Consider the following 8842-nt stretch of genomic DNA (forward strand, 5'->3'; position numbering starts at 1 on the left):
AGGAAACAAAAGGATAAGCAACTGGGATCCCGCCACGCTCTCCGGGCGCTTCTACAGTACAGTCCTCAATTTTAGAAGTGCGTACCGATGCGGAGTGCGAACAGCGGGGTCAAAACAATACTAAATGCGGAGGGGATAGAGGTGGGATGCCTCACTCAGAAAATTTCAGGGCCTGTGATCCGAGTAGATAATCGCGCAAAGCCGGCATCAGCCTGCTGCAGTGCAAGGGATTTTGTTTCGTGACAAAGGAAGTTTTATCAGTGACAGACCAAGAGAGACAGGCGTGGTGAAAAACAAGAAGGCGTAGGAGCGCCGCCTCGGGAACGCTAAAAAAACTTTCCACTATTTTGCATAGTTTCCGAGAAGCGGCGCTGGCTGGCGGACACGAAAGCACACTGGAAGGCTACGGAGCGGGGAAGGGTAAGAGAGAGCAACAGGAGAGTGGCTGTTTGGCCATTTTTCGCTCACGCGTTAGGCACTGTTTATACAGGCGGCGTTGCCAGAACAAAGAAGATTATTCTAGGCTGTTCACGTTAGTTCGGACTGCTCTCCCTATCAGAAGAGATAACACAGCCGGCATAGAAAGAAAGAATGGAACGCGCGCTTCCCTTGGCACACAGATAACACAGACCGGCGCAGCCGGGTGGTAAAAGCAAAACATAAACAAACCGAATGCATGGTTCGCGGCATTACCCCCCCCCCCCCTCTATGAGTGCATCGACCCGATGCTACCATAAGGAACAGTCCGAACAAACAGTCCGAACAAATAAAAATTAAAAGTCTGTCATCGTGCGTAGAAAGGTTTTAAGCGAACCACGTGGACGACTTCGGGTCGCGTGCGTCGTCGTGATGTGCCGGAATCAACATCGGGGATCAATTGTATACGTTTTGCCAGTTTCCTTATTTCTTTGATATCGCTCTTATTTTTTAATTTCTCAAAATTTCGTCCGACCAATTACATAAATTTACGTTATTATAACGATTACATTTGGAACTTTCACTAAATCTTTATTATTACGGAAATGTAGGGCGTTACGCCGTTGGCCATTTTCTGTAATCATTTTATAGTTTTCGTATTTTTTAGTTTTTCTAAACTTCCTGTCAGCAGTTATCTCGGTTTACGCTATTCTAGCGATTACGGGTGGAACTTCCGCGATATGTGCATTTTTGTGGAAATGCAGGGCGTTACGTGGTCCTGGCTGTGGGGGTACTCGGCAAAGAATGCTATGTATTTAAGTGTCCGGCACGTCCTACAACACCGCTCTTTCTCCGTACGCATCAACGGTGGAAGTTTCGGCTCCTTTACACCAGTGCGCGGTGTGCCACAAGGGTCTGTTCTGTCTCCGCTACTTTTTAACAGTCTATCCAGACCTTCCAAGACAAGCCGAGTGCCTCCAGCAAGGGTTAACAAACTGCCAGAAATGGTGCGAGTATGTGAGCCTGACCCTCTCTCAAGAGAAGGCTGCTGCACTTAGAGTCGCCAGCGCTTGGGGCCGTCGCTTCCTTGCAGTATCGCCGATCGTCCTACAACTTAACGGTACAGCCATTCCATTTTCTGACACCTTCGGGTTCTGGGCTTAGAGATATCGGCCTCAGGGTCGGCAGCTCAGTTGATATGATCTGCTCGACAGAAAGCCGGACAACTGCTCCACCTTCTTCGCCGCATATCCCAGAATTCTGGCAGGTCCTTCTGGACGATGGCCCGTCTCCTAGTGCGTTCTGTACTACATCCAAGGCTCGTGTACCAGGCACAGTTCCAGCACATGACGCAAGGGGACTGGGACCGGCTGGAGGCTATTACCAGGGCCGCCATGCGCACTATTACTGGACTCCCCCGCCTAACACCAATTCCACAGCTCCAAGCAGAAGCCCAGCTAAACACACTTGATGAACTCATTCATTAGCGTCGTTCCGCACGCCTGCTGAAACGTGGACTGGTTCCAGAGGCAGCAGCTCTCGCCGCGTACATCGGCCAGCCGCCGAATACGATGCCAGCCTTTTCCGCCGCAAGGCCGCCTTGGCTGTTTCATCAGGTGACGAACAACAAGCCTCTGAGAAGGCTACACGCCCGCACCTCGGGCCTTCAACAGCCTCCAGATGCCGTCCTTCATATCCATGACTGGGCGCCTGAGACGCAACCGCTGGTTGTCCAGGCTTTTGTGGACGCCGGGGCATACGACTGCTTCGTCACCACGGCCTTGATGTGTCCCTCCTACCCTGCCCTAAATCAAGCTGCGCGTACGAGTCACTCCGTGCACTCCCAAGCCTGCTAGCAGAACTTACTGCCATTAGGGATGGCCTGCAGGCGCTTGCATCGACTTTGACTACTGGGGACAAGCTGGAACTTTCCACGGACTCAACGGCAGCGATTCGGGATTTGTGTCGCGTTGCGCGTTGCACAAGCCTGGCCGTACGCATTCACGAGATTATGGACACTTATCTATGCCCTGTCCGCGTTTCACGGATTCGCCGGGACACGCTTCCTGCCCACGCTAAGGCAGATCGCGCCTGCCACCGAAGATACCTCCCACGGCCCCTACCACTACTTGGAATATCTACCGTAGAATAACTGCTGGTGGAAAAAGAGAAACTCCGCCGCGCCACGCGTGCTTTACTTCCACCGCGTGGAACCGACCTCCCCAGTGGGCTCGCTCGCTGGGAGGGGGTCTTGCTGCGGAGGCTTCGAGTTGGCGTGGCGTTATCCCCAGCAGTTACTCACGCTTGGCCTGCCCGATACCACGCCCCGTTTGCGGGCACCTGCCCCTTCTGTGTGACTCCTGCGCCAGAAGCTGACGTTGAACACCTGTTGTGGACTTGTTCAGGTCTTAGAAACGCCAGAATCCAACACCTCCGAAGCACAGAGCTCCATCCTAGGAGACCCCCCGATCTTAAGAGTTGAATATGGGGAACCCAGTACGGTCTCTGCTTGGCTTTCTGCGCGCAACTGGTGCAATGTTGTATCTATAAACCTCCCTGTTATGCTGTAGGGCAATCTATCGCATTTAAATAAAGTAAAGATGCCTGCTGGATTTTGTAGAAGTAATGCTCTGTGTACGCTATACTCAAGCGCAGTGTATTATACTACCTCGCGCTCGCTAAGCCCAGGTGGCATCCTCATTCCTGAAGGTGCATTTAGGATGAATCAGATGAAGACATGAGTATTCTTGTCTTGAGTCTGTCGAGATAGACATCTGAGCTTTTATCGCTTGATGAGGCGAGTATTGCCGCATCGTTTCTCGTAAATTGGATCGGCAGAGCATGAATACAGAGACTCTGGTCAGATGACGTGGCTTTGCCAGCTGCGATGTCGCTTTCAATTCCGCAGTTGGCGAGAAGACACTGCAGTTTCACGCTGTGCCCCCTTTTTATTGCTTGTAGGCGCAAAAGGTTGATTTCCAAGGCCAGCGGTTCTTTCGGTAGCGATTTGAATCTCTCGAGTGCTGACCAGAAGCCTGTAAAAAGAACCCATTTGTTTCCTTTCTGCTCTAGAGCATACTTCACAGCTGCGCGCAGTCCAGACAGCTCATTAACTCTACTCAGATAGGTAATGCAAATAGTTACGTAAGGTACTCACTTATCAGCTCATCAACCACGTCTCGAAGCCGTCTATCAGCCTCCGTCTTCGAGAACCTGACCGTCACGTCCTGAGCCTGCTACCAAATCAACCAGAGCCCGGACGATTGGATTCCTGATCGCTACCGGACTTCGCGGAAGCGGAAACGTCTTCCTCCTGCACTGCGTCCCTTCGCACCCTATTAAAAGCAGTGCGACACAACAGGGCATTGCAGTTGGCTGAAGGCTCATATTGCATGTGTTCACGCATCTCGATGCCTTTGTAAGCACAGGGACGAGCTACTCAGGCATTCCTAAAGGGACCCAGCATCATATTTGTCGAGTTTTTTTACCAAATTTCAAATGCTTACAGTAAGTAGTCAGCAAACATATGCAGTACTTGGATTAAGGGGTTGCAAAGTCCCTCAGCGAAACTTTGCGCCTCTATGCACATCGGGTAACACAAAAACCTGCTCAAAACATTTTTCTCTCTTTCCGGCTGTCGGCGTTCTTAGACCACTGGAATTACGTCATTACGGTGCTGTAGCGGCCATTTGCCGGCTTTCCTTCAGTTGCAGTAATGAACGCACTCAATAGCCACGTTAAAAAGAAAGCCTCAAAAAAGAAAGCATTAACCGAAGGCGCACCTGCTGCGACGAGGAAACCACGAAGTGCCGCTCCGTGCTGGAGATAACTTTCGCTGTGCTTCCAGACGCCAAGGAAAGAAGGAAAGGGTTTATGGAAACTATTGCCGAATCCCTTTTAAGGTTTATCGGTGTATCTTCACTAATCTTTTCGGCTACAATATCCTCTACATGAGTTTGTTTCCTAATTTTACGCCGACCATCGAGCGGCAGCTGCTGCCGCCACATTCTCCGCTTTTCCACGTGGCCTTCCGCATATCTATGTGAGTTGCCTATAGAGGGAGGCACGCGTTGTTTCTGTTTGTTTTGGGAATTTGGGCGCTGTATCGTGGCAGCATACAAACTGTAAACAATTCCGACGGCGGGTATTTCGCCCAGTGAGACCTTTATTTCTTCCGCTTTAAACGGCGCTCGCGGTAGGCACGATATTTCGGCACGGCGTCAGGCGGCGACATAGAAGCGCCAGAACGCCACTGGCAGATCGAGAGGATTGATCGACCGGCAGCCGCCGCGTTTGGACCGGTGTTGTGCTTGAACAGGCGCAGCTGGGAAAAGGCGCACGTTAAAGCAGAATTCACGGCCATCTATCCGTAGAGTTGATTTATTACTGCCTCCATAGAACTGGCTTCGCGTTAAGCTACCGTCTATCTTCGATAACACCTCCGAGTCTGCCGAATGTTTTGGTGCATCTTCCACGGACCTTCCTTCGGCGCCCAACTATGGAAGCGCGCAAAAAACATGATTTGACAGCTCATTATATACTTGGGGTTACATATTCCCACGGAAAATCCAATAATTAGCCCCCCCCCCCCCCCCCTTCCAGCCTGGGTTGTTCATTTGCTAACTAGAAACATCTGGTTCCTGACCGATCAACCGACTGACACGTCATCACCAGATCCATACCGCTGAGCCTATGGAGTTGAAACTTGAAGTGCGGTTTTTTTCGTAACTTCTTGGCCAACTATGTCGTGATTTTCAGAAATGTTCCGAAGGACATTTCCAGCAGACAAAAAAGCGATTTAACATATGTTTAGATACTTCTTCAGGCCTTATGAATTTCACCCGGTCGCCTCATGTTGCCCAGCTCAAGGACAAGAGTACTTCATATGGCCGCGTATTTCGTATGCCCTCCACCAAGACTGGCGGTTGTTCAGTCAACTGTATTATCCGCCTATACGAAGCGCATTGCGTTCGCCTGATCCACAACAGCACCCCTGCTTTGGTCCCTCTATCAAAAGGATCTGTGAAAGTGCTAGGGTTTATGCAAGCACAAGACCTGCGGGTCTGCATTGATGTTCCAAAGACACCCATCGGAACGCCCATAGATCAGGCCGCTCTCACCACTCGCTCTAAGAACGCAGGAATCGCTTCCAGCGCGTGTGCGGATTGTGGAAAGACAGGGGGACCATCCTTAAGCGACAAAGTGTGCCAAAAAAGTGCGGGATGTTCTGCCGAAGGTTTACCTAGAGCCTGCTCCTCCTGAGCATACACCCTGGATGTTCCTTCCAATACCAGTCACGACTACTGTGCCTGGCATAACGAGCAAGGAGCATGTTCCTGCTCCCGCACTTACGTTCTTCGCTCTGCACTACATTTCACGGATATAGAAAGACCACACTCTTGTGTTCACTGATCGGTCGGTGTCATCCTCATCATACCCTATCGGTGTGTGGATACCGTCATCACGCACCACCGTCAGTGCCATGCTCAGTCACAAAACGTCAACTACGGCTACAGAACTGTAGCTCTGAGGGTGGTTTTCGTTCACATCATCAAGCAGCCCACACGAAAAAGGGCTATGATCACAGACACCAGGGCTGCACTTCAATGTCTAGCGTCATTTCCAAAAGACCAGCTTGTGTCTGACATACATGACCTGCATGTCCAATCTCTACAAGCGCACCATCACATAGGAGTCCAGTGTATTCCAGCCCATTGAAGGATAACTAGCAATGTGAAGGTGTACATTTCCGCGTGCATTGCGCATAATAATCGTGCATCGGCAATATCCATACTATTCTCAAGAAAAGATGCATCGGGCCTTGCATCTAGCGTGTCATGAAACATGCAGCGAGCAACTTGGGATGACGTATCACGTCAGTACGCGCCGCTATTTTTCATTGATCGAAACTGCAAATTCAAGTACCACCAGGACTCTCCAAGCAGGTAGAAGCAATTCTACATCGCATGCGGTTGAATGTCGCATACACACGCAACTTCCTCTATCAAATGAAACGAACTGCGTCGCCACTCTGCCCACTCTGTGATGTGGGAAAAACCCTCCAGCACCTGCTCTGTGAATGTGCTCGATTTAATGCACAAAGAGTGTCCCTCGCAATGCCTTGGGGCTGTCGCTTTCCTTGGACATTCAACTGAAGAAGGTTGTAGGACCGTGGGCATGTCCAAACGCGCTTTACGGCTACAAAAGCTCAAATAGAGTACCTGCAACGAACAGTTGTAGACCACTCTCTGAATTAATGACTCAACGTCTCCGTGCGAATCAAGTTCTCCAACATCATCGCTCTCGTCTTCATCACGTCCCCAACTGGCGCAGGAAGTTAGTCATTGCGCCAGGCTGACATCGCCAGACTTCATTAAATATCGTTCTCCCCCTCCCTCCCTCCCTCCCTCCCTCTCTCTCTCTCTCTCTCTCTCTCTCTCTCTCTCTCTCATTAGTGTTTTGTTTAGAGGCTATTTTTGCAGAATCTCTACAAAAAATTCGGACTTCTCAAAACTTAACTTCCAATAAAGAACAGCACCTATATGAAATGTTCCTCACATGGCCCTGAACACATCTTGCTTTCGCAAAGTTATCGAACTAGTTTTTGCGTACAGAGATTACATAAACGAATGCCTAAGAACTCATTTCAAGCTCTAAAAAATTTACCACCAGAAGGTTCCGTGAAGAATACCTAGATGAAATGCTTATGCTTTCTATGAATTCCTACACTAGCTCTTAGCAAGAAATATTAGGAATATTATCAAAGCCCTTTTCACATCTAACTATTACTCATGCATACTTATGAAACCTGCGTGTTTTAAGAATTTTTGGAAAGTATGAAGAAAATGACAATGAAATATGAGCACCTGGCTTCAACGTATTTTTATTGTTTCAACAACATCTCTTAGGTTCTCAGAGTTATGGAATTCGGCAGTAGGGCTACTCGATGCGGATGGTCTCGTTCTCACCGCGGATAATTCACGGGTAGTCCGAGGATTCCCTAAAGCGATAGAGGTGTATTGGAAAAACGAATTTCGGACTGCGTCTAGAACAGCCCGCAGTAAGTCGGAGACAATAAATCGTAGAGAAACGGTGTTTGTGGAAACGCCAACTGCCAGGAGATCTCGTCGAACAGTTTCCTCTAACAACGACATCCTGGCACCTTGGCGTTGTCTCTGGGGCTCCAGTTGCTTATCCCTTGAAGCTGCCTTCGCTTATTCATTTTCTTTAGACTTTGAGCCGACTAACCTGTACAAAGTACATTCTTTTCAAACACGCCTGCGGAACACAGCATTTGGCTTGAAGAATAATGCCTCAAAAATTTTCTTCGACCTAACCGACCATTTTGTTTTGTTTCGCTTTGTTTTCTGCTTTTTTTACGTGGCGGTAGAATTCATATTTCGAAGTTAGATAAAAGTTGCGAATAAGTGGCTAATCGCTATTTTTTTCTTCTTTATCAGTTAATTTCACCATTTGGAGTGTTAACTTTTGACCTGCAACTTTTGATCTAGAAGGCGTGAGACTACTGTATCGTGTGGCGTACCGCGACCTCGCACGAGGAATGGTTTTGCGGTGATATCTCATTTTTTTTATATTTTTCCTGCCGGAAAGGAAGTCCAACACGTATCTGTATCTGTGCCCCCCGCAGCCAAGTACAGTGAGGTTCTGCGGGGTCTCCGTGTGCCACACATTGTCAAGAGCACTCTTGAGGTTGAGTGCAAAGATGGCCGTTGGCGCATTGCTGGTAGCTGGTGTCGTCACTTCTTCCTTAAGATGAAGGAGGATATCTTGGTATCAGAGGTGAGGACGTAACCCCACCATCGTTTTTGAGAATGGGACCGAGTCTTGGAGACATAGTTGCAAACGGTTAAAAATTACGTGCTCGAGTAACTTTCCGACCCACGTTGTGAGGGATATTGGCGTTAAAATCTCAGTAGATGGTAGTCTCCCGCATTTTTGCACAAAGCGAAGCTCCGCCGTTTTCTATTCCTCTGGTAGTAAACCTTCGCACCATCCGCCTTGAAACTATGCCGTTAGTTCAAATTGTTGAATTGTCATCCATGTTGGTGAGCGCCTTGTTGATTACATCGTCCATGCCAGGGGCTGTATTGCGCTTGAGAATGTAAATGGCCGCCTTGACCGAGTAACTTGTTGTGTGCACCAGTGTAAGGTGGAACCACTTGGTTAGATTTATCAGGGAAATACCGGGTCTATAAGGCAGCAAGGATATGCTTGTCCCCACCGGGGCATGCGGGAATTATTCGAGCGAAGTTTTTGTGAAACTCCGTTTTACATTCCTCCGGAATAATGAGGTATAAACGCAATTTTTATGCCTAGCAAGTGCTGCGCGTACGCCTGAATGCTTCGTCAAAAGTTAGCGAGTTCTCTCGACATAATTTGTTGCCTATTCAGGTGCTTGTTTTGT

The sequence above is a fragment of the Haemaphysalis longicornis genome, unplaced genomic scaffold (assembly GCF_048455015.1).
Source record: "Haemaphysalis longicornis isolate Haplotype H1 unplaced genomic scaffold, Haemaphysalis longicornis Haplotype H1 scaffold_7, whole genome shotgun sequence".
In the NCBI taxonomy this organism is placed as follows: domain Eukaryota; kingdom Metazoa; phylum Arthropoda; class Arachnida; order Ixodida; family Ixodidae; genus Haemaphysalis; species Haemaphysalis longicornis.